Source organism: Xiphophorus hellerii, chromosome 2 (assembly GCF_003331165.1).
Source record: "Xiphophorus hellerii strain 12219 chromosome 2, Xiphophorus_hellerii-4.1, whole genome shotgun sequence".
Classification (NCBI taxonomy): domain Eukaryota; kingdom Metazoa; phylum Chordata; class Actinopteri; order Cyprinodontiformes; family Poeciliidae; genus Xiphophorus; species Xiphophorus hellerii.
In genome coordinates this window covers 8121186-8148604 of record NC_045673.1, presented here as the reverse complement: position 1 = coordinate 8148604, position 27419 = coordinate 8121186, and positions in this window count along the sequence as shown.

Genomic DNA, 27419 nt, shown 5'->3' with positions numbered 1-27419 from the left:
AAACCTATTTACTATACATAGCTGTAAAGATCAAGAGAAAAATACTATAAACCAAAAACAATAAAATATCAGTTTCACCACATTTACAGAAAAATGTAACACAAAGCCATGTAACCCTGAAAAGGCCTTACTTTATTGAGCTCACATTTTTTTGGTATGATGCAATGCAGGAAGGCTTCGAACGAGAACATGTCCTTGCAGCAGAAGCTAGACAGTGAGGATGGAGTGCAGATATCTAGCTGGTGAAAGTTAGATGTTGCCACTTTGATGCAACATCTACTGTCAGACTGATGAGAGATCTTCACATGAGAGGGCAATTCTTACAACAGGCCATCAAAGGAATATCGAGGGTGCTACAGTGGAGTGGTCAGTGGTTGTGGCTCTAAAGAAAGGACCATATCTTTACCTCAACTTAGCAAAGCTGGACAAATCCAAAGAGGATCTGGGTTGCCAGAATTCACTGCTAAGCCTACTGGAGATGTCATGTGCAAAACCACTGAAATGTCAAGAGGAATGGTGTCCTTCCTCCCTAAACATAACGGAACACAGCACATCTCAACTGGATGACTACATATGTGACCAAACTCGACTCATTGAGGTGAATCCCTCTGTGATTTTGCTATAAACAGAATACCAATCATTATCCCTATTGCTGAAATAATGTAGCATATAGCTTAACACTAATAATGTTAAGTATAACACAGAAATGACAGAAAATGCTGAATTATCAACTGTTAGATTTAATATTACTTTTTAAAGAGCTTATTGTGCAGAATATTCTCGTGTTATTTATTGTCTGTAACCTGTCTACTTCCACAATTTTCCTGTATTTAGTTCAATCTACCCTATCATCAAATCTGGCTAGCATCCTCATCAGTGCAGAAGAAAAGCATCCCCACAGCATGCTGCTGCCTGCACCATGTTGCATGGTGAAATGAATCTTTTAAGCTTTTTGGATGTAGGTGAAAAGTTTCGTTTTTGTCTCCTCTGGCAAACAGCAGGAACTGTATTGACAGGTGTAAACAACAAAGAAAAACACATACATACATGTATAAATATATATACAAGAATCCTGTGACATGTCACCACAGTGGTCTGAGTTAATACCATGAAACAATGTAGCACCTGATTGTTGGCTTAGTGTGGGACCTGCCGTCGCCTGTTGTGAGCTCGGCTCTTTTTGAACCTCTATTGCTGGGCAATGGAGGGCCGTGCTGAGAGGGGTGTGGTGCACAGCTATGTTGGGGGTGCTGAAACTCGTGCTTTCCTCAGTCTCTTTCCTTGTCCTTTTCTCAGCAGGCCCCTGTTGCCACCTTCCTCTCAGCCTGTGGCCCCTTTCCCTCGTCCTCCCGGATGACAGAGGAGCCGTCGGAGCAGCTGGGGTTAGGGATGCTTGTCAGCAGGGAGATCATGTGTCCTCTGAGCCTGTCCCCTGTCTGTACCATTGCCATGTCGACTGACAGCCAGCATCAGCTGATTATCGCCAGTGTGGCAGTAAAAGAAACCCACTTTGGCAGTGACAGGCTTATGACCTGCAAGACATGCTCATATAGAGTAACCAACACTTCATCCAGGGGCTCAAAACTTGTTACCCTAGCCTTGAGAACACACCACTGGGTAGATATTCTGACACATTAGCAATCTGTTTAAGGTTAAAGGATCAAATTGTAGCTCCAGTCATAAATTGCATCTGTTACCCATACAAGATGTTTATGCGTTTGTACACTGTAATTGAACTTTATTGCCTTTTTTAAACATGACGCAGGGTGATTATAGCATGGTTAATGTCATTCTAAACAGATCTACAAAAAACTACTCTAATAGATAATTAAACTGAATGTTTTCTCATCATTGAACCAGGGCTTTTTTCTGATTTTTGAAAGGGTTTTACTGCTGACCAAAGGGAAGTGTGGAAATGGCAGTATATGAGCCTGGCACTCATAAAAGTTATTTTAATCCTTGGTGGCCAGTCGTGCTTGGTGTTTGTATATTTTGAGAATCCCAGAGAGGTTAACACCCCCTGTGCACCGAGGTTCAGACAAACTACTGGTGTCTGGTATCAAACTGAATTAAAGCTATGTCAACACATTCAATCCCATCCCACCCGACATCACCCCTAATCCCCCACAGTCACTTCTTATCTGAGAGCACAACTACACTGTCCACCACTTTACACACACAAGCACCATATATTGTATTAAATAGTCTGCTTCCTGTTTATTTTTGGTGCTAGTTTTACTTTTTTATTTTTACAATAGATCATGCAAAGGTTTTTTATTTTTTAGAACAGGAGTGTCAAACTCATTTTTATTTCAGGCCACATCAAGATCATGAATCTATTGAAAGGTCCTGTTGTGGCAAGTTATATTGATAGAACTACCTATTAAACTGTTAAAATATGAATATGTAGGCGTCTCTACATTCGTTTAGTGCTCTTAAAGTTAAATGCCATTGAACATTTTGTCGCATTGATGTAATTTGGCAGAATACAGATAAAAACAGTTTTGATTAGATTGATGAAATAATATTTAGACACACAACTGTTTTCTTGAAGGCTTACTTACATGTCTCTCTAAAGTCTAGAGGACCACACAAAAAGTTATGGTGGGCCAGATTTGGCCCACGTGCCTTGAGTTTGACACATGTTTTACAATTAGTTTTACCTCAAGATAACCTGAGAAAATCAAAAAAATCGGTTGATGATGATTCTAGTTAAGGGATAAAAAAAAACTATCAATCCTGTTTGAAAGATTGGTGTGTACCAATCTTTCAAAAAGATTGAAAGATTTGCATAAGGGCATAAGGAAGACTATGCCTTCCTTGTCAGCAGAAAATGTTTGCAATATTTTTAATTTTAACCCACCATTATTTACAGAATTGCTTTAATCTAGATGTTTATTAAGTTATCATCTTGCTCTAGATATGATCATCTCCCCCGATAAGAATGATTGCTAAAAATGACCAACACTAGCAAGCAATTACTTCTTCAAACAATTACTTGTTCAACCTTAAATCAGAAGTTAATATCTGATTTAAGGTTCCCGTTTGCACTAATGGGATATTCCACATTTCTGAACGAGTCTGAATAATAATTAGTTATATCTAATTTGAAATCTGAAATATTCGACTAAACCAACTTGAAATAGACAGTTCTATACTTAACAGGCATTTTCTAAAAAAAAAAAATTCTTGCAATTTGGACTTCCAGCATAAAAGGTGAAATATATAGAGTAAAAAAAAACAGTATGGATTATTCTGAGTTGATTACAGATTGCTTAAATGTTTATCCTAATAGCATCTTAGTTTTGTGTTAAATACTACAATGTTGTCTAGTCTGAGTGAACCCAGTACCACATATTTCTTTTATTGTGTCTAAACAATCCCCACTCAGCAGAACACCAGTAGCTGCCAAGCTGTTATGTAAAGGAGCTCAGTCCAGTGGGAGAGGTGAACTGCCACCTACCCGCCCGGTGATTTCAGCCTGAATGAGGCAACGTAGATGTTTGTCCTCAGACTCCCGTTGTTCTGTTGATTGCCTGCGTATGTGGCTTGTTAGGCTGCTGAAAGCTTTGTGTTTAGCCCCAGAAATAGAGACTTGAAGGTGACATCTGTCTCCGAGGTGGAGGAGGTGGGAGGGTTGGACATGTGTGCCGCACTACGTTGCTATAAATACGCAGCAGCCGTGACAGCTCATAGAGGAAACAGCTGAGAAGGGAAGCTTTGCTATGCTGCATACCTCCTGGTGACCCTGTCACTTCCATAGAGGTCTTAATTATTCTGCACCGGCAGCTCACCTCAACTTACTGCTGAAGCTGTGACACATAGGGCCCTGTCAGAGGAAAGCGCCACACTGTTCTATTTGCTGAACTAAGAGAAACATGTAAACTGGGGTTTGTATTCACCTTCCTTCACTTCAGGCTTTAAAACAGTCAACTCTACTTCCACATTTAACCTGCAAATATTTTAGACTTGTATGTCTAGGCACAGCTTCACTGGAAATTCAACAGCTATAATCTTTCTTTCCTTGTTAAACTTACTTTAACTTGTAGTCATAAAATGAGAAATGATAAGTAATAAATACTTTAAGATGTCTCACACATGCTGCAATGGGCATGGTTGGACGCCAATATAAAGATATATCAAAGTTTCACATTTAAGCACCATATATTTAACTGAAGTCATTAAATTAAATGCCAAAGTAACACAGTGCTCCCCCTCCCAGAATTATTTATAGCTGGTTAGATGGTTGAAAGAAGGCTACTATATTTTCTCTTGGTTACAAGTCAGACAGTTTTGCTATTTTGAAATATTTGAAAATGCAAAAAGGAAAATAAATTAAGTCCTACCCACAGTAATTTTCCAAATCAAATATTTTCAACTGTGTTTACAACCCATATGCAAGTCAATTCTGTACTCTAAAAAGAGAAGATTAAATAATATTTGAAGGGTAAATATGTGTACTGTATTTCTAATTACTATTTAAACTGATATTGTTGTGATGAACCATGTTAAATATGGCCTTTCTTTTTCTTGTTCTAGAAACCACCAGAACTGTGGAGCAGTTCTGTGGGTTATTCCGCTCATCTCTTTTCAGTTCTGATTCTGTTTCAGGTGAGCTTCACATGTATTCTTAAAAGTTTAATGAAAAGGAGAAAAGGGTCAATTACTTCAACTAAATTTTACTTACAAATGTTTTTGGTAAAATCTTTAATCTACCTCTCTGTTATACGCTCAGGGTTTTAAATGTTTATTTAGTCACTGTCAACATTATCGCCACCTGCTGGTGATGGGCAGGTGTTACAGAATATTTAATTAGAATTCACCAGACTTAGTAGAAACTTTTTTTTTCTTTTTCAAAAATAAGCAAAAACATCTCTATTAAACTACAATCAACAAGCTGTAAGCCACAAGCAGCATGTCAGTAAATCTCTGGACTACAAGCAGCTATTTACCAGATGACACCTTTGCCCTCAATAAACAGTCTCTACTGTAAGACTTATACACACTCCCGAACAACAGAGAAATGTGTTCCCTCTCCCAGGACAAACTGAAGTCAATCTGTTCTTGCAGCCGGTTTAGGAGTTCTCACAGCTTTTCCGTGATGCCGCTTTTTGGGCAGAGCTTTGTTCCTGTGTGTTGTCCCACAGCTTTTGTTTGATTGGTAAGAAATTTGAAGTGGTTGTGGGTACAATACTAATAAATCTGGTCTGCATTTGAGTCCTTGTGATGTATGAAATATCCTTGTCAGAACTAACTTTGTTCTTGGTCTTGCCATGTTGTGTGAAATGAATCATTCCTCTGTTCTAGTAGAATATGTGCAGGTTTTTAGTTGTGTGCTTAAAAGGTTAGCAACTGAAACAAAATGGGAAACAATGTCATAAAAAGAGCAAGAAAATCATTTGCAGTGATTGGTGACCTTTCTATTTATATGTTTCATTAATTTCAGTGTTTCATCCCATAGCATTTGTACTTTCAGAATTTCATAGCAACCCATGTTTACACTGTTGCTGCATTTTGTCTCAAGAGAGTATTCTCCGGAAAGGATTCAGTCAGATGATCAGTTTCTAATCTTATACTTGCAGACTGTAAAGCAAGCAATGTTTTGGCATAGCGGGGGTGACCTCTGTTAGCCTCTGAATGACGTTGGTAGATTTAACAGAGTGTCCTGGCATGGCGGTACATCTTTATCACCTTTGCAGGCTTAACACCAACTTATAAATGGGCCCAGTGTTTCCATGATCAGGTTTCAATGTAGCCAAGGTCAAAAACGTGTTGCTTTTATAGGTCCTGGACATCAGGATTTACCTTTATGTCCTGAAGCATCTCATTATTGCACAGTTTAGTACCAGATGGTATCCTTTCTGCATTTTCAAATCTGCCTCACTTTGCTGGCAAGATAAGTGCCCGCTAGTCACCCTGAAATAATTCCTCATGTTGTTCCTGCGTAGCCTCAGCCAACTCGCTTCCCTGACTATGACTGATGCTGTTGTGCTGCCTTTATCTGGGCCCAATTGTGTGCTTATTCGTGAGTGTGCGACACTAACTGGCACCAGTGGATAGATTACCTAATACAGTCCAAGCACGTTATTAGACCCTGGGGCGCTGGCTAAGTCACTCAGAGTTCTGTTTCTGGCCTTTTAATTATTCATCAAGGTATTGCCTGGGATGTAACCTCAATTACTGTGGGCTGCAGGGCCAGGTCACGTGTTGTTAACACTGTGTTGTGATCAGAGCCACCACAGGGAAAGCTGCCAACGGGAAGAGGTGCTCTGTGGCTTGGCGCTCCACCCACCATCAAACGATTGGCTTGCATTTAGCAGGATGCTGGCTACGCAAAGGCCGGAGAAGGGAGGGGGCCATTCAGCAGATTCCCCACAGTCACAACGAGTACAGTGTACAGTATGGTGTAAACAGTGTAAATCAAAGCCTGATGGGTGTGACACATCTGCACGAAATCTGAAATGATATTAGGAGGAACAGCTGAAGACTTTCAAGAGGAGGGTGACGTGTGAGATGTTGTTCTTGGTCCCACCTCTAGTGGGAAGACAGGCTTTCCACCTGCAGTCCTAAAATCATCAGATGCCGTGGGAGGCGGAGAGGAACTGGCAGCCAAACAACACTTGACATAAGGACACAGGGATGAGAGCTTGGCCTGATCTGAGTGGCTGGAAGGTGCCAAAATTATCTCTCATTTTCCACCAAATACTCCCTAGCCACAGGATTGTATTTTTTTTTTCCCAGAAAAACAGTGAAACAAACTCAGCATTCGTGCATTCGTACCTTAATAAGTCACTTGCATTTGCATTCATAACATCCAGTAGCTCGAACTGCCAGAGGTGAATTTGTGTCCTTCTATCAGATTTCCTGAGAGTGATCAGACATCCCATTTCTTGGCTGATTTGAGGCAATCATGTGTGACTGTCCCCAGTGCCTGCCTCGCTCTGACAACCATGCCATGCATATCCAGGTAGTGATAATGAGAGCCGCTGTCATGGCGAGCGATGACTAACAGCATTTTCATGCTATGTTAAATAAGGACTACTGCCTTGTTAGAGTCCCCTCCCTGAGGCCAATCCTACCTTTACCGCGTAGTTCAGAGACTTTCGAATCCAGCAAACTAGGACATGGTTATCTGAAGGTGACAACGTAAAGAATGTTTTTCCCAACTGTGTTATCTATGCATAAGTATTCCACATTCCCTCATGTTACATTGCAGCAATCCAACATGATACCTGTCAATTACATGGTTGTGATCTAGAGGAAATAAAAACAAAGTGTTATTAAAACCATTTTAAAAATTGCAAATTGTATATACTTTATAGTTAAAATACATTACAAATCTAGAGCCACAAAATCTCCCAACAATTAAAAGCCACAATATTTTTTGTCAGTGAAGTTTGTCTCATGAAGCGAGACCAGGTTGCTATCATCATGTGACTTCATCACCTTTTATGTCTTATGAATGCAAGATATAAAAAGTGAATTCTTCAGGTCTAATGTCCTGTATCTGCATTTGAAACATTTGTTTTGGAATTAGCTCGTAATTTGCCCTGCTGTATAGACGCAGATATTGGTTTGCCTCTACAACCCTGAAGTCATCTGCTTTGAAACTATTTTTCTAATATCTACAATAACATGCATAGATATGATCTATTTGGTTTGTTAAAAAAGGCAATTTTGAGATTTTACCTTGAGCTTTAGATCTACTATCAGTCCATTTTTTAGCAAGCTGCAGAGAAACCACGCCCTTTTTTAGCCAATAACAGAGCGAAGGTATAGTTCGATTCCTGGCACAGGCGAGGCCTTTAAACATAGTCTATACATTTTCTACAGGGCTGAGGTAGGTGTGATTGAAAACGTTTCATCTTAATGCACTTCCAAAACCAGTTACGATGTGTGCTTGGTCTCACCTACCTGTTGGAACGCCCTATCAAATTTCAATATGATCCAGACGAGATGTTGTTCAAGAACAACTTGGAACCACAAAGGCTTGAAGACGCAGGAGCCCTGGTGTTACGATACACAGTGAAGCCAGTTTAACATCAATAAGAAGTGAGAGGAGCCCGACGGCAAAATAACCACCTGCTCCTTAACTGGAAACCGTCAAATGCTACTGGAATTTTCAGCTGTCCCACATGGATAAGCTAAATCCTTTCTGGAGAAAAATGTTGCTGTAACAACAGAGAAAAATGTGAAGCATGGTGGTTGGAGTATCATGTTGAGGGGTCTTTGAGCTTCAAGTGATACTGGTGCATTCCACACAGTGAGTGGAATAATGAAGACAAGGGAGTAACCTGAATTCATCGGATTAAATGATCCCAGCAAAATGGAAAACAATGTGACAGCAGCTTTTATGGTAACACATCTTGGGAATAACATATTGATTGACATACAACATCAATCCCAAGCTGTATCCTCTGATCAGTATTGGGTGAGATAAAAGTTTCTTTCAGATCTTAGTGCCACCATAAACCCATTCCCTCAGCCCCCCCAGTGACAAATCACTGTCCATTCAGATCATACAAGTCAATCTGTTGAGCTCAAGTGACTTCTCAGAACTTTTCAAAGGTGTGTCTTATGACTAGTGTCATTGGTGTGAGCATAATACATAAAATGTTTGTGGGAATTTCACCTTTCTATGGCTGAGCTCTGTGTTGTGGTCCTAACACAAGCTGTCCAAATGTAATGGGTACTTTAAAGAAAAAAATAGAACACAGGACAAAATCTGAGAGGGACTAAAGGTGACAAGCTGTCAAACATTATAGGAGAATGCTAACAGGTCGTTTAGCTGCCTGGGAAACTGCGGCTTTCCACAAAGTTATTGGAATAGAAACGGTGAGGAGTAACCCAGATTAACTGACCTCACAATAATTCAACAGCTAGATTTAAAAGGGTTTTGAAATGAATCATGTTCTTATGGAGTAAAAATATGGAGTTAAAATAGGTCTGACACAATCCTTATTGAAAACTGTATGGTCTGTGCTTAAGAACTGGAGGCATCTACTTGTTCTGCCAAGAAGAGTGGTCAAATATCCAACCAGAATTATATCAGGACTTTGTTGATGGATATAAATAGTGTATGGTCTACCCTGTAAAAAGAGTAGTTCACATTAATTTACTGCTGGCAGAGCAAGAAGTTAACATAAATGACTGCTGTTGCTCTAAACATTGCATTAACAATGAACAATCAAAAAGGAGTTGGTATGTTAAACCAGAAGTGTATTGCATTACTCCCAAAGGAGAAAAGCAAAATGTTCCAGAAAATATCTAAAAGCCTCAGGCATCATGTTTGCAGGGGTCAAAGGATGGGAACATCTCCTGGCTTCTGACCAGGGACAGCATAAGTCATAGATAGTTTTTGAATTGCAAGTTCTATAATTGCAACAACCTACAGTACCAAGCGAGAGTGAATAATTTTGCTCAGCAAAAAGTTCAGAAAGTGCTTAGGGTCATATTTTATGAATTACATGTTTAAATTTTTTTATATATTTAACCAAACCCTGTACTTTATGTGTGTATATTTACATACTGAAGTATACTGTTATTTGCATTGACTGATACAAACATGCACATGTTCATTTTCACAAGCTGACAGCATTTTTTCCCCTTATTAGTTTTATCAGGGGGTCTAATTACGTCCTCTCTAAAGGTCTTGTTTGGATAATGAAGCAGGTGATAATTAAGCAGCTTGCTCCCACACTTCTCAGCAAAGGCCGCAATATTGCTTTGCTCACACTGATAGAGCGGTGAAGACAAAGTTCCCTCCTCTCCATTATGCTTACAAGCAGAGCGAAAGCTTCCAGAGGATAGAAATGCAAACACTCCGTGAGCTGAGAGGATTATCTATAGCTGCAGTACTGCTGCCTCTCTGGGGTAGTGCCTTTTATTATGGAGTGTTTTATTGCTGCTGGAATAAGCTGACATGCAAGAGGCAGCTATAAAATGAAGCGTCCCTGTCTTGGTTTTCTTACCACCTCCTGAAGCTTTGCAGTTTGCATTCATGCATGTTGCATTAGCATTGTTTGTGCTTGTAGGGGAATGATGTGAATTATACGTTGGTTAGTCTCTCCAGTTGGCTTAGGGAGCTGACTTTTTGGAATAACTCTTCGAGCATTACTCATGTGTCACTGTAAACCATGCTGATACATGAGTTTGTGTGTAGAACAACATCAGCGGGAGGTCTGATTTATGATTCATTTTAATGTGTCGCCACATCTGTCTTTAGCTAAATTTGAGCATCCCAATTTTTTTTTCCTCCAACCCACAATGAGCTAATGGGGCCATCCATGAAACAACATGCCAGCGGTGCTGTTTATCACTGAAGTGTTTTTGCTTTATAAAGCTGTCAATTTATTCAAAACACGAGGATCAGAAAATGTAGCTTCCCTGCGGGACACACCCAGAGTGCTTTTCTTCCAACGTGTGGAGCTTTGTGTGTAGGGGTGTGTGTGTGTGTATATGTGTGAGACAGTGTGGATCAGTGACTCTATTCACATGTTTTGCAGCAGGGAGTAGCAGGGATCAGTGGAAAAGGAGCGATGACAAGTTGACCCATACCAAAGCCCTCTGTCATTACAGGGATCAAAGTGTTCAAGGCCACAGACTTTCACTTTTACTCCTCCCACTGGAAAAATGCTACACCCTCCGTCTTCGATCAAATTGACTCGGTCACACGTTGAAGGAATTTGAAGTCTGTGCTCAGGCAGTCATGGCTTCTTTCCAGTATTAGGCTGTAGATTATTCATTCTTAACAAAATTCTGCATATGAATTTTACTTCAGTGCCTTCAGAATGAAAACGTTCTATTTTTCTCCAAAAACAATTTGCTCCTAAGAAATGAATATTTATTTTGAAAGAAATAGCTAAGAAATTCAAAGTGTGGCAGATGGTTGCATTTAGGCAATCAAATTATGGAGTTTTATTGAATCTTATAAAAAGAATGCCTCATTCGTGAGGCTTACATGAATTTTCCCACAAACCACAAGTTTTTTCTTAGCACAACCAAATATACTGTTTTTATGATGCTTATTTACTGCAAAGAGACGAAACAGGGACAAACATCGAGTATTTATTATTTCTCGGATACCTGAGTAAAAATGGAGTGTACAAAGACGCATTGTTTAGTTGTTATGTAAATATAGTTTCTGTTTACGTCATTTCTATAGCAAACACAGGTTTCTAAGAGAATGCTGTGCTTTTCATGCAAAATATTACTTTTCCAGAGTTCAGAAGCCTTAATGCTTTTCTCTTCCTGTTTTGACAGGGACATATTTATGCTACCCTCCTTCTGCTGCCACTGGCATTTTATGACTTCCTCAGATGGATTGAGGAACAGGTTGATGATTAACGCTTGATGTTAATATGTAAATTGATGTGGCTAAATATTAAAGTTATGTTTAAGATATTTTTAAACAATGTAATTCACAGGTATTTGTATTTTGATCACTTTGGATTGTTCTAGATTACTTCTGTCATGGTTAGTTTATTCCTTGTGTTCAGCCTTTTGTTGATGTCAGGTTTCCTGTATGTTGTATCAATTTATTTATCTTGTGTTAATGTTCAACTTGTTCCACTTGGTGTCTTCAGCTCATTGTCTGTTATCTGTGTTAATTAGTCGTCTTCTGTTCCTCTGCTCAGTCTTCTGTCACACCTGTTTAATGTTCTTCTTACTAGACTCACCAGTTTCCATTGCCATTGGTTATTTCTCCTCTGTATATAAGCTTCTTGTTTTTCATTGTTGTTGCTGTATTTCTACCGTTATGCTGCGTCTGCTCCGTGTCCTGTTCTATTTGTGCCCCATCAGTAAGTTTTGCATCATCTTCATAATTAAAATGTTCCATTACTATGCTGGTGCCTAGCTCTTGTCTACATGTTTATCCTTTTTGAACTACACAATACATGACGTACAGCTTCTTATTAAGAGACAGAACCAGCTAGTGTAATGCCAAGATAAAGTAACAAAGACAAATATGGATCCTCTATTTCAAACAGAAACAGAGAGCAACACCAAGAGGGGAAACATTCAGGATTGAGATGTACAGATGGCTAAAACACAGACTAGCTTAAACTGTAACTGGCTAAAATTATCTTGTTTTTGTCTAATATTACCATCACAGTATTGTGTCTGCATTTCATTTCAATGGGACAGGAATATGGTGTCTTAGATAATCAAACTCCAGTATTGCCCTCTTATGCATTTGATACATAACCCTGTCTGCCATGTTCTTTTGGACATATTGAAAAAAAATGCCCGCTTGTGTGCTACAGCTCTGACATGCCATATTTACCATACATGTGCACAACTGCTGCAACTTACTCACAATATCACAGAACTAACACAATAACAGTACTAACATTATGCTGCACCATGCAAACACTCTATCTGTGCTGATGAAGATAAATCTTTCATTCATTCCTTTGTTCACTGATTTGTTTGTTGTCCCTTTCTTTCTTGCTTTTAGCTTAAAATGGTCAATCAGATGCTAGCTATAAAATAGGTTTTACCTACAGTACGTTATTTCTTAACAGTTAACCTTAATATATTTTTTTGCTGTTTGATTACAAGTTAAAACCTAAAACCTTACAAAAACTGTTGGAAATCAAATGGATGAAGCACTCAAAAATGTCCTTATGTTACTTCACAAGAGGTGTGTCTAGGACAACACTTTCCATTGATCATTCCAGAAAAGAGTAATCTATCAAAGGTTTAGAGGTCGGTTAGTGGTATGCGGTGCAAGAAAATAGTCTGCGTGTGCTTGTACATGTTTAAATGTTTTCTAAGACTAAACGAATAGCATAGTGTGGTAAGAGAGCGGGTTTTTCTTTCTATTCTCCTTCTCTGATTACTGCTGTTTTGGCAGCTGACGCTTAGTAATGGAGACCTGGCTGTCAGTGAAATTTGTAGCTGTCTGCCGGTGCACAGCTCTTCATTCCAATCAGCAGCTGTCAGACCAGCCGAGGCCATTATTAATGATGGCCACTAACTGCCTCACAAATTCTCAGCACTATTTGAGATCCAGCGTGAAATAAGGTTACACTTTTCCCAGTTCGCCGCTGTGGATGTAATGGAGAGATCTCAAATATCAAACAGCTTTAAAAAGTACTTCTCAGCCTTCTCTAATTTAAGGAGCACACGTCTCAAATGAAAAAAAAAAAACATTTTAAAGCATCCGTTTTAGGGTTTTGTCCTTGAAAGCCACACAGCTGTTGTCAGCTCAGTCGCAAAATCTCTGTTCCCGCACTCAAACCTGGGTCACTGTGATAATGTGTGCATTGCTGTATTACTCACATTGTATGATTAAATGAGATAACTACCCCATAAAAACTTTTTTATATCCTTGTATGGTTGCGGTTGCACTAATAGAATTGTGTGGGGGGCAATAAATGCGACGTGACAGAAAAAGCTTGTGTTTGTCAGCTGTTAAACATGGGGCACGGGCATTCAGAACGGCACACTGGGGAACAGCTGCCATATAAATCACTCACCTTTGAAATGTTGCAATGAGCCTCCACCCTCCCCTCACCACCACCCAGCGGTAGCACACAGAAGCCTTTTAGTGTGGACAAACTGACACTGGGGACATAATATTACTTTCAAATTACAAACTGCTTCTCATAGAAATTATGCTTGTACACCAAGAAAGTCTTTTTAGGTAAAAATGTTAAATTAGCCTGTTCTTAGAGTTCATAAATACTGATACGCTACCTAATTTAAATAAACATTGATGATAATTTTCAGGCTAAAGTTTCAGTTTTAAGGTTCCCTGCAACTTTTCAGACAAAACAAATTCACTTCAGATCTCTTGTATAACTTGTGTAAGTGGATTACCTTATTTTATGTGTGAATGACTAATGTAAACATCATTATAATCTGTGCTGCTTGATCATTTTCTGAGCAGACTGGCAGTGTGCAGCAAAAGCTGAGGGACAGAAAGAGCTGCGCTGCTCACGCTCCAAACTTTGTTGACTTTTAATTGTGGAAAAGGTCCAGTCAAGATTTTATTGGCTTGTATCAGTAAACTTTTAAAAGCTTAGTACCCCTTTGTATAACTGGCCTTAGTACAAGTCTTCTGACCTACAAAAAGGTTGTAATGGTGTATATTTTCAACTCACGCAGTATTTCCTGGTTTCCTTATTGTTTTAGTGTGTGTGACACATGAATTTCCATTCACATTTATTGGCATCCATCATAAAAATGTGTAAACCCTTATAAAAGAAATTCATTTTTATTGTGGCTGCATAATGTGACACTGAAGGGGTATAAAAATTACAACCTCGAATGTAGAAGGGGCAAGAATCCAACATCATTCCTGGTACCATTTTTAGAACATCTACAAGTTCTCTAAAATTTACTAATCTTGCATCTTGGGATCATTAAGTTTTTCTATAGTTTTTTTTTTTTTTACTTTTTGACTTTTTTACACCTAAACATAGGCTACCAATAATTGTGAAAGCTTATGTATCTGGGCATTTCAGGACATACCTGCTGTAAAACGTCAGCTATAATAGAGCAGGCGTGGATGGTCTTCATAAAACACTTCTGCTATACACAACTCATTCAAAGAACAATCTGTGTATCTTCATCACAACAATATAATTGGAGGAAGAAATTTTGCAATTTCAAAACCTAATTACTAGGGTAGAGTTTTCTGCCTGTAGCAAAAGGATGGCAAGAAAAGCCATTGTTGCTGTAGCTTTGGTTCTTTTGGCACTGGGCACAACATTTTATACAACAGTACAGGACATTGACAAAAACAAAATGGTTGCATTGAATTGACTTACAGAATTTTCCTCTTATCTTTTTGTCTGCTGGGTTACTTATCCACCCTATAAGGTTGATGTCTTATACCGCAAAGAAGATTTGATTCTCAGCTATTATGGGCCCTGTAAAAAGAAGAAAAAAGAAAGATTTGTGACAGGTACCAATTATGTTTAAAGCAAGTTTTACAAGGTCCTGGATTATTGTTGTCAGTGGTATATCAAAGAAGAGAATGTGCTGTTTATGAGTTGTTACAGAAGGATAAATTTGATAGAGATGAGATTGTGTAAGGTGGCTGTTTGTTTTGTTGTTTGTATGACCTTTGCTTTCCCAGTAGTCCTTATCTCAACAATCTTGAGCAGATTTCCTACCCTCATTCACACAGCAATCTTTGCATCCCTCCTTGGTCTGCAAAGGAATGCTCACACCTTCTGCGGCATAGCACTTCAATCCAATGTGAAATCGCTTGCAGGAATCTTAAGGACACACCCTCTGGTCGCAAAAAGCTGATCGCTGCTAAGATAACGAGCTGGAGAAGAAACAAAAATAATAACAATTATAACAGCGACTTTTGCATGGCGCCCTGGAGTCCTGCAGCTGCGTTTCGCTCATTTAAACCTGTTGTGCCTCTGTTTCAGTGCAGAGCGACATTCCACGGCGTGTCGAGTTGTTTGTTAGCAGCGGCGCTGTGAAATGGAGGGCGGAGAAATGGATACGTGTGTGAGTCAACAGCTCCACCGATCTGGAACTGAGAGAAGAGTTGTGTGATGTATCACTAACCACTCAACCACCTGACAATCTGCTCACTATTACCACCCTACCTTGCAGGCACATCACTGGGAAACTGCTGACAATTACAGGATGCGGTGGATATAATTTCTCCAAGAGGAGGAGCGAACATTTCTTCAAGCGTTATTTGATTTACAGCCGACAGGATTGGGTTTATATTATAAGGCATGTTGTATCTGGTTGATACTTCGGTTGGATCAAACACATATAGAGAACAAGAAATAAGACCATTTAAAGCAAGCTCTGAGAAATATCCTGAGTAAGTTTAGAGCATTGGTATTTGATCATTAAATGTCTGAAACCTAAAAGAAAACCTAAAACCAAAAACTCACATTGTTCCTAGTTTTATTTATCAGTTCAGCTATTGCCCAGCTATTTAAGCTATCGGTTAGTTCAAACAGTTTAATGAAAAACGACAGTGGAGTTTAATTGTTCTTCCTTTTTGAGTACCATTCAAATTATCTTATGTTGAAAAATAAGGGCAGGTGAGAGTTGCTTGACAGAAGATCACAGACTCTGAGGCATCGCTGTCAGGATCATGTGAACCACTTCACCCTTAACACAGGAACAAGCCTCTTTCTCTTTGTCTTTTCACCTTAATACTTTGTGTTTTTCACTTTCCAGCATTTACATGTCAACCTTTGAAACATAAGTAGAACATCATACTGTCTCAGAATTATTGTCACTCTGGTAATAAAGCTTCTGTCTTTTATAATTAAAGTAATCTATAATAAATTGGAGATTGAAAAGGTTTGAAAAATGTAATGTTCAGTTTGAGTTTTTGTTTGCTTCCTGTTTATGTCAAATTTTTATGTGGCTTTGATCCACTGTGCAAGACTGGTTTGGTTTGGAAAATGTGTTGTACAGTAAAATCATAGTTGCAATTCAGAAAGTCAATGCAATTATGCAGAATGCTTCCTATATCTGAAGTACCAATACAAATTTTTAAACTTTGAGCTTTGTAATCCAACTTGGTTGCATCTTGTGTAAAATGTAGCTACAGCTGAAGTAAAGGTGTATTTATTTGCATTTGTGACACATTCAGTAACTGAGGATATCATTGAAAAAACCATAATTGCCAAGTGAGGCACATGTATAAATTACACACAGATGGATATTTGAATGATGAGTTTCCACTTGCACTTAATGAAAACACGACCTTATATAGAACATTATATAAGACCAAGAAAAAAAAACTTGTTCTTATTACAGGAATAGAAACAAATTGTTAGAGAAGGATAAAATGAAAAGTATGTTCAATACCTGCTTAGATTTAAAATTTTCTCACTGACATATTATAATTTATTAAATATGGCTGTGGAGCTCTCAGATATTTTACATGTGAGGCCAGACTGGCAGGAGAAAATGGATGAAGCTCACTTATTTTACATGTCAAACAACGTTACAATCTCTCACAATTTGAAAAGTTAATTTGTACCACATCGACAGTCACAGAACAAAGGCATGACTGCAAAACCACAAGACTATAACTCTCCCACCCACTATAAACCACTTCCTGGCTTATTTATTGTCTGACATGAAGATGATTATTTCATATTTGTGCAGAGTACAAATCTGGCATTGTGAAATATATGCTCACTGTGGTTATTCATTCAGAGCTTAATGTTAGTCACCGACTTATTTACTGACTGAATCATTCATATGATGTAATACGTGGGGTGTCAAAAGGGACACATCAGTTTTCTAACAAGGTATTTGGATAAATAATCATCATGTCAGATTTTGACAGACATTCCCAAACGTTTCCCAAAACTTATAAATAATGACGGCTGGAAACACTCGAGGTGAATTTTGTTTGAAAAGTGGCAAACTCTGGCTGCTAATGATTATGAGACAATGGAAAAATTCATGACACTCACGAAATAAATGTGGATGCCCAAATATACAATATAATTTGTCAAAAATAAGAAGGGACAATTAACCAAAAAAGAAAGTTTCTATTCTGGAATCCAAATATAAAAATTATTTTAATCACTTTGTTGACAGCAAACATTAGGTTTGCCAGACAAAATGTTCTGTCTTGATAGTGTGCCCACTCTTTCTGACTCTGTACAAGTGTAGGCGTGCATAATTTTTTTTCTCTTCAAACCTTCTGAGGATCATGTTGCCAAAACTGGTGAATGGATGTCTGCCAGACCCTAAAACCAGTTGTAAAATTATCAGCAATCCAGAATGAGGATAACATGGCCTGCTAATATGTCTCCTAATCCTCGTTAAAAGCTTGGTTGTGATTGCCCTTATTACAGTGGAGGTGTTTTATGGATTAAATTGTGTTATTGCAACCCACAAGGTGGAGTCCCGTAACACAGTCACATATTTAGCAAAGAGAGCTTTATGATGTTGATAGACTTTCACAACAGCATCCAAGATAGAGTGTCACATTGAATGAGGAGGGGTATGAGGATGAGGAGGGCACCCACAGATATAGCAGCCTGCTTCCCCTGGAAGAATTATTTGGCGATAATGAGGCTGCTAAATGTGGGCTGAAAAAAGAAAATAACACCATGGAGCCAAAGTGGAATATCTGCCTCAGTGTATTTGCTGTACACTGAGTGCCGACGCTCAAACAGGGAAACAGGGAGAGGGAAAACCGTGGAAATTAACAATTTTGTGGCTAAGCTATTAGTGGCTTTTTGGCTGGCAGTGCTAAAGATGGATAGCTTATCTGACTTTAATAGCTGGCACAGCAGCATTAGTGCTGAGCTGGAGCGAGGAGAAGAACAATACGGCACATTAGAGGAGCAGCCAGCACACACCACAAAACTGCTCCAGACTTCTAATTAGCATTCATTAACAGTAGGGGAAAGAGCAATTATGGTCTTTAAGTAGTGCATTAGCTAATGTTGCTCTTTTTCACATGTCAGCAGATTTATAAAGGAGAAGCATGCTGCCACATCCGAGTCACTGCTTTGTGCTGACTCTGAGATTTTGGTTAATGCCTGTGATGACCTTAAAATACACCGCTGCTGTTTGTTTACTCTAGTTATTACTGCTAACAAGGCCACAAGCTCAGTCAGACATGACTGACTGTTTGCAACCATCACAGCTGCTGCAGTAGCTTAGCTACAGAGTTATTTCATATGTGTGGTGGCAACTACATCATTATTAAGTGTTCATGTTGCTGTTTTGACAGAACAAGATGTCTTTGGCTGTTCTTATAGTCCTTTTAGAAATTTCAGAAATGTTCAAACATTCCATCCAAAGGTTTTGTGGGGGAAAAAAGCAGTCTTGTGTGCAAAAACATTGCAATTTAGTGTGTTTATAATAGACTGGGTATTAAAAAGAGCAACTTAGCAAGACTGAATTGTTTGCAAGTAAAGTTGGAGGGGTCTGTGATGTCAAATTCTTCAACAATTTCATAACTATTCTTAGTTTAACATTGCAAAAGCAATGCCACAGTTCACAATTAAAACTATTTAAGCAATAGTGATGACTGAAGGGTACAAGAGAGAAAACTAACTTTCAAGAACCATGATCCAAATAGTCTATGGGGAAAAAATACTGCTTAGGTTGAGCAACGTTTTTAGATAGCATCATTGTCATTTAAATGTAATTACAACAAGCATGACGAAGTACAGCTTCTCATTTACAATGTGCTGAGTTTAGGTGGAGAACAGTCTCTAAATTTGTAATTCATTTTGGAAGTCATGGGCCGTGAATCATCCAACGTTTAAGAAACATGTGGCGCAACAACTCAACATTTTTACTATTGCTTCTTTATTCCATTCCAAAAGTTGAATGGTTCCTTTAAAAGGTCCACTAAAATACAAGTTTGATGTCTATTGGCATTGTTGACTTATTGGAGCACAGTTCAGTTCATGGTGATCACTTCACTGTGTAAAATTACAGCAGTGTTCCAGCATCTTCAAGTTCAATAGAGGATTGAGCCTTGGTTGTCCCCTAAACATCCAAACGTTGTCCTTTTATCTACAATCACATGAGTGAAATTTGGCCCAATTTAGTATTCCAAGGAAACAATAATGCCAAACATTTATCAAAACCTATTTAGGAAAAGATAAAACAAGCTGGAATTTAGCTTTTGCAATGGATCCAACCTTAAAGGGGACTAAAAAAGTTATAGATTAATAATAGAAGTTAAATATGATCTGGTAAGCTAACTAATGAAGTCTATTTTATAGGTAGACTGTTTAAATATCTACCCAAATTATGACCTTACTAATGACTACCAAAATGTTTGACTTATTTGCAACTTGCTAAGGGACATTCAACCTAACTGTAGGTGGGGAAGTGTATATATGTTTGAGACAATCTTTAATTTCTGCTTAGATTACATAAAATTCACGATAAATTAAAAATATACATGTTCTTACTTTTAAAATTCACTATAGTTATTTGTTATCAAACTTTCTAGAAACAAATGGTTAAAATTAATCAATCAAAGCCTAAAATTAGAATTCCCACACTCATTCTCTTGATGATAAGAGAGAGATGGCTTTTGATTGGTACTATTTATACTAGATGTTATACTTATGAGACAAAAATCTCACTCCTCGTACAATATTTTTAATTTTAAGGTATCATTAGCTTGGTAAAACATCTGAACTGTAAATAAATGAAGACAAAAGTAAAATCAATACATTTCCAGGATCCTCTGAGATTGTGTTGTGTGTAAGCTGCAGGACCAACCCCAAAAAATTGGCCTCAGGCTGTTTTGAAATGCCAATAAAGCAGGTTGCTATGGCCACACCATTGCAGTGCTATAACATGTTTAATCTGCCACATTACTCTCCTCCTACTGCTTTTTTCACACAATACTTTTGGTTGCAAAATTCACATTGGTTTCACTGCGATCAACAAATCTTTGAAAGTGATCCATCATGTCCAAAATTGTACCAGCTGCATTTAAATGATTCCCTCTTCACACCCCTGATTTTAAGGTCAATTATTAAGTTGAGTCAAATAATAATGTAAAAAAATAATGACGATATTTCATGGACTGCTATTTGCCTATACAAGTTGAGGTGCCAAGCCTGACATAGAGGCTAAGCAGAGCTTTGTGGCCAGTTTCTTAAGTACATTTTTGTTTTACAACTTTGTACTGCTGATACCAGTTTTAGTAAATTCTGTTTTTATTTTTCAGAACTATAATATGAAAAAATGAGAGCAGGATTACATTTTTTATAGCCTTACTGCCAAGGTCAGGAAGGCTATAAAAGATTAATACATTTGGAGGAGATACATCTTGGTGCTGTGTGTGATAGAGAAGATGCAGATAAGATTACAGAGTTGAGATTTGAAACTAAGTTCAGCATCTTTTATTAGCAATTAGCTAGTATCAGAATTATCAGAAAGTATTCATCTAGACACTGTTCAGCCTTCTTGTTATCTGCTCAAAGTCTGTAGATGTGCCAATGTGTCTTATAAATACCAAACTACCGAGTGAATTTGAAATGTAAGCTGCAACCACTAGCTTAAAAATACACATATACTGTATATGTCTAAGCCTCATTTGTCTATAAGCCACAGGTGTCAGAGGTATTTATGCAGAAAGATTTTTTAAAACTTCTAAAGATGTAAATGTGCCTGTGACACTGCTTTAAAAAAACAGTCCCAGCTCATGTTGTTTCATTTTCAAGTTTGGAGAAAGTTTGTTTTTAATAAACAAAAGAATGGGAAACAGATGCAGAAGGGTAATTTCTTTTTCTACCCAGTCTCAGTCTGTGGAAATAAGAAAGACGGATGAACCATGAACAAACAGAAGTTGCTCTGGGCTGATTGATATATAATTTCCTATGACTTCATGATTACAAATGAGGCAGAGCAGACACATTTTTTAGCTGCTATGTGTAATTAAAACTTCATTCAGGCATAAATATTGTTCACGCCGCCACATGTTTTATGTGGTGAAACAATTGCCTTTAGGAATTTTTCCACTATGAGCCTGCTCACCAAGTCTCCATTGACTCTATAAAGAAATCTGTAAACTAACAGTGACACAGTGTTTTTTTAAAAAGGTTTTGTTGACTCTATTGGCCTTTATTTGAAAGTAGTTCGACAGGAAACAGTGTAACGAGAGAGGGGGAAGACATGCAGCAAATGTCGCCAGGCCGGTAATCGAACCTGCGACCATCGCCACGAGGACTAAGGCCTCAATACGTGGGTCGTGCTCTGCCCTTGTGCCACCACAGCATCCAGTGGCACTGTTATTATCAGGACATTGACATGTGAGGCTGCCATTTGATCGTGACTGAGAAAAAAAAAAAAAAAAGAATTTCCTTTTTGACGTGCTGCTCACAGGCCCGTCGGCAGGTTGGGGCTTGACTGCAGAGCGCCCTCAGCTGCACGGTGTGGAATGAGAGAGTCTGATGTCTAACAATAACATCAATGTGAGAGGCAGGTGATAAAAGACATGTCATTCTTGTTAAACACGGAAACCACAGAGGACAAAAAAAGGTAAGCAGAGGTTTTCCTTCTTCCGTTTTCTTATTATCTTTATTATTATTACTGCAGTGGGCAGTCAAGGTTCACTAACAGAGCACACTTAACTGTGTGTGCTGTCACACACCCATCCCACACACACACACACACACACACACATATAACTCCTGTCTCTCCTAACACCAGCCCTGCTCTGTGTGCTCTGCTAATATTGACTCTCCTGACTAACACTGCCTCTATTGAGTCAAACACAGAACTGTTTGACTAGAATTAGAACATCATTGAGATAACAGCCACGGACTTGTCCAGGCTGGAGCGGCGGCGCTAACGTGAGGCAGAACAGGAGAAGGAGAACCGCAGCTGATGATGGAGGTTGAGGGTGCACAGGTGAACTTCACAACCAGAACAAATGTTTTCCTTCTTTTTTTAACACCAGTGCACAATAACAATCACCTGTGCAGTGTCTTTCTGTGAAACGCAACAGCTTTGTTGTTCCTGTGTGAGCAGAGCTGTGTTTATGTGTACGCTTTTTCTGTCATTAAGCTCATTGAGGCCTTGAGGTTGTAAAACGGGCTTGTCACCCAGATTATTGTGCAGTTTGCGTCTCCGTGATGAAAACAGTGCTGTCAAACTTCTTGGCAGCCGTGATAAAAGCTTGCGTTCTGTGCCAAAGCATACTTTTCATCTGAATGCAGGTATTAAATTCTTATCATTGGTTACACATCGCAGCTATAATGTTAACAGCTCTGCTCAACCGTAAAACGCACACGCAGACAAAAACACACAGATAAGAAAAGCCTACTTGATTATTCACATGCAGGCCTACTCACCTGCTTGGTGGCTTTTTATCTCTATCTCTCACGTAGACATTTCCCAGACTGTGTCTGAAATTTCTTACTAAACAGTCCACCATATCTATACTTTATCATTCACCTTAAGTCCATGAATTCCTTTCATTTTATGCCCTGATGTACTTCAGCAATCATGTCCTTTCTGCAAACAGTCTCACAATATGGGTGCTTGTGAAGACGAAAAGACAAAACAATAAAGATGAATATTAGCAAAAACATCTCGAAGGTGTTTTATATTTCAATTGATCCAAAGTTTGGAAAATGAGATCCATCTTTTAGGGCAGAGATCATGTTACATAATGTCAGGAGAGACAATAATGCATCAAAATGAGAATAAAATATGTTCAACATCTATAAACGCTAAAGATGTATTATACTCTCATGCCAAAATTCAATAAAATAAAACATTTGCTATTCTCAGCTTGACCACTAGATGTCAGTAACAGCTGCATAGTGTTCCTTTAACTTTAATTTGATTTACAATGCCACACATCTCTTGTAAAGCTGGCATGAACCAAATATTTTATCACCTAAACATTAATTGAACAACAGTATGGAAAATTGACCATGACACAAAACACTTAAAAACATCAGGATAAGTAAACATTAAATTAAAAACAATAATACTCAATTTCTGATTCACTATTTAGAAAAACCTGAATGCAGAAGCGGATGCACAAGCAGAAAGATTTCAAATGAGTTATCATTATTTACCTCATAGTTGTAGCTTAACACAGCAATACAAAGAAGGAAAACACAAACACAGAAATTTGACCTACAATAGTTAACTTGAATAGATAAAGTCATTGTTTTTACTTCTAAGAACAGATAAAGAGATAGGTAGGCAACTTGAGATTAAGAGTGTTTCCCAAGAAGAGCATTTCAACAGACAATCAGACTCACTGTTATTGCAAAATGACCTTCTCCTTCAGGGTTTTGGATTCGGCAACAAGGCTGGAGAGCTGATCAGATGGGTTTGACAGGATTTTGGCAGAAAGTTGCTGAACTGGTGGCACCAAATTTATGGTTATGGCTGAATGCCAGACATAAGTGAAAGAAAACCTGTGCAACTTCAGTTCATCACTTGTCGACAGACTACAGAGGGATACAACACCATTCTTATGTCCCTGATACATTACTACAAATATGTTTATTGATATGTTATTTTTTGTTGATCAGTAATCACTGTGTTTTAAATGTACAGCAGCTGAGTTGGGAACCAAATCCAGAGCTCCTCTGTGACCTTGGACTTTCCCAGTAACTTCAAATGTTGTTTTTTTATTGTATTTCCAGCTGGAAATATAATTCATTATTATATTAACAGAATGCACAGTAAAGATTATAATTTGCCCTTACTCTCAATATTTAAGTTCAACAGTTCACCTTCAAAATTTAGTGAAAGACAGGGTCTTGTCAAAGCTAAAAAGATAAGAAAAAATTAATTTTAGTCATCATAAATAAAAATGTTCCCTCACCTAAAACATGTATATGTGAACATAAGGTATAAAAGTGTAAAGAATTTCAGACAACGTGTTGCTTCATTTATTATTGTAGCAACAGATCAATGTCCTGGAATGTTAGTCAAGATCCTTAAGATGTTTTAATGAAGGTGAGATTTGGTGACTTTAGTGATTCACGCCCGTGCTGCTCTGAGAAAGGTAAACTTTCATAAACAAAGCCAGTACTGTGCATGATTACACAACCACCTTCAGACAAGGTTTAACAATAAATCTTGTTCTTGCAGGTCTTTCTGTATACTACCAACACACAGTTCAGCTCTGTCTTCAAGGTCAACTGTGGCCATGTTTTTCAACTGTGTGAGCAAGAGGAAGAGCTACAGGATCCAACAGAAGACATTGCATTGCAGCAATCCTTTCTGCTTATGTGGTTTCATTTTATTCCTACAGGCCCCGACGATATTTTGAATTGCCCTGGGTTATGTATTCACTCAGTCATGTAAGCTAAATGAACCATCCATAATGTAAATGAGAAAAGAAAAAGAGATTGAGAGAGAGATGGGGATGTAAATCCTGTGGTGCCCCCGGTGTTAGGGAGGGAAGAGAAAGAGATGTCAGCATTTCCACACATTTCACTTTCAAATGAGCCAAAACTGATTGGCGATTCAAACCTTTCCCTCTGCATATATACCAGACATTTCAAGTGCAGACAAAAAGATGCGACAACTTGTGAATATGGAAAGTAAATCATCATGAGAGGTATTATGTTTATCCACTTGTTATATTCACCCTTAAAACGGACTTCGCTTTCAGGAGTCAAAGGGTCACTTTAGTTATTATGTGGTGGCTTTCCTTGAGTGCACCGTGTGTTTTTAAGTTTATGTCAAAACACAATGTACAACACTGCCTTGAAGAAGTGTTAAAGTGTCTTAAACTTTTTCACATTTTGTCACATTACAACCTCAAACTTTAATGAATTTTAATGACATTAGTAGTCAATAGTTGTGAAACAGAAGGAAGAGAATACATGGTTTTCAAAAACTTTTGTAAGTAAAACTAAGAAAAGTTTGAAGAACCAAGAACCAAGTTTGCAGAAAATATAGGCTAGGTGTATTTGGGGTATGTCTCTACCAGCTTTGCACATCAAGAGACTAAAAGTTTTCCCCATTCTCCTTCAGTTCAAATAGTTCAAATTTAGTCAGATCAGATGAGCAGCTTCTGTGAACATAAATTCTCATATTTTGCCAACGATTCACAAATGACTCCATGTCTGAACTTTGATTGGGCCAGCCATTCAAATACATAAATATACTTTGATCTAAACCATTGTTGTGTAGCTCTCTTTTAGCATCACTTCCCTGCTAGAATCTGAACCTCCAGCCCAGTGTTTTGCAAGACTGACAGGTTGCTGCTCTGTATTCAGCTCTGTCCACCTTCCCATCAACCCTGACCACATTCCTTGTCCATGCTGAAGAAAAGCATGCCCACAGCATGATGGTGCCACCACAGTGCAGTTCTGTAGTTCCAGGTGGGATGTGAATGTGTGCTTGAATATTGCACAAAGTCTAAAAAAGAAATTACATTTGGCTTTATTTTATAGGAACACCTTCTTCTGCATGTTAGCTGTGAACTCCACCTGACTTATGGAAAACTACGTAAGACTTCTACCTCATCATAGTTTAACACCATGCACATGTATTCTTTTCCTTACAGTTGACAATTATACATTTGGCCTGTGACATAAAATCCCAGTTATACAAATAGAATTTTGTAGCTGTGAAAGTAAAAACTGTGGAAAAGTAAGAATACCACTGCGAGGTATGTACTAATCCATGACATTGCTTCTTTTGTCTGCAAGCCATCTCTTTTAAGATTTGTTATTAACAGGCATTTTTCACTTGGCACCGTGGAACATGATGCAATTTATTTTGTGGCATTTTACTGCTTCCAAAATATGACAGCCAGTTTGATATTAGATAAATATTTGAGCTGGCACCCAATGAAGCGTATGTCAGACTGAGCAAAAGAAAAGAAAAAAAAACACTGGCAGAACGGATGCGTTTAGCTGCTCGAAAGGAGGAAAAACGACAAGAGAGAGAGGGGCCTCGTATGTTATCCATTAGAAACCACTCAGTTCTTCAACAAACAGAGATGATGCTAGCCAAACAAGCTTATTCAAGGGTGTTCTGGGTGGACCGTGTTAGCTCAGCAAATTCAGCTCCACAAATATGCTTCAAAGAATCCTGCTATCTCCTCAGAGCCTTTGATGTGGTTATTGCTCAAGCAGCGGCCTCTGAGGAAAAAAGGGATGCAGTGGAGGTTTTGCATTCACTCCTGGATCAGATGGAACAGATAATAGCAAAAGCATGCTCCCCGTGTCACGTTGAGCCATGCCGCAATTATGACAGCTGCACAGCCGTTTTCCAGCTTTGAGTCGGATTCAGAGGCGGTAGTGAAAGACAAGGGGAGAGCAAATCAGGCCATCCACCCTGACAACAGGTCGCCGCGCGTCACGTCTAGAAACCGCAGCAGGATTTAAATACCGCCCATCGGTTGAGAGCGATGTGACCTAATATGTTCAAACTTTACAATGTCTCTCCGTCAAGAGACAAAAAAAAAAAAAGAAGAAAAAATGCCGCAAATATTTTTGATGGGTCTGGTGTCACGCTGCGATGGCAGTGAAAGCAACGCAAACAAAGCTAACACTTCCACAATCACACAGTCACGCTTTATGCTATAGGAAAGCAAACAAAGTCTGTTCCTCTTAGCGTGCTGAAACAGCCACCCACAGCCGTGCTCCTGTCTCACACTGAGACCATTAGTCACAATGATTTCTCTGCCAGCTGTCCTGGTGTTTGCTTTAGCGAGCCTCGCAGGCAGTTTGGGCCTCATTTGAATTCTCACCTCAGTTTATTAGGCATGCATTGAATCATCAGAGTCTGGTAAGGCCGGTGCAAATGGCATCTCAGGTAGCACTCATGTGCAAAAGCTCACTGATTTTTAATTGATTCTATAACTTGCAAGATTTGTAAAGCACATTAAGCTAAGATCAGCAGCAAACATTTTCAAATCCCATCACATTTTGTGATGTTATGACATCAAACTAGAATATATATTATCTGATAAGCCAAAAGATCAAGAAAAA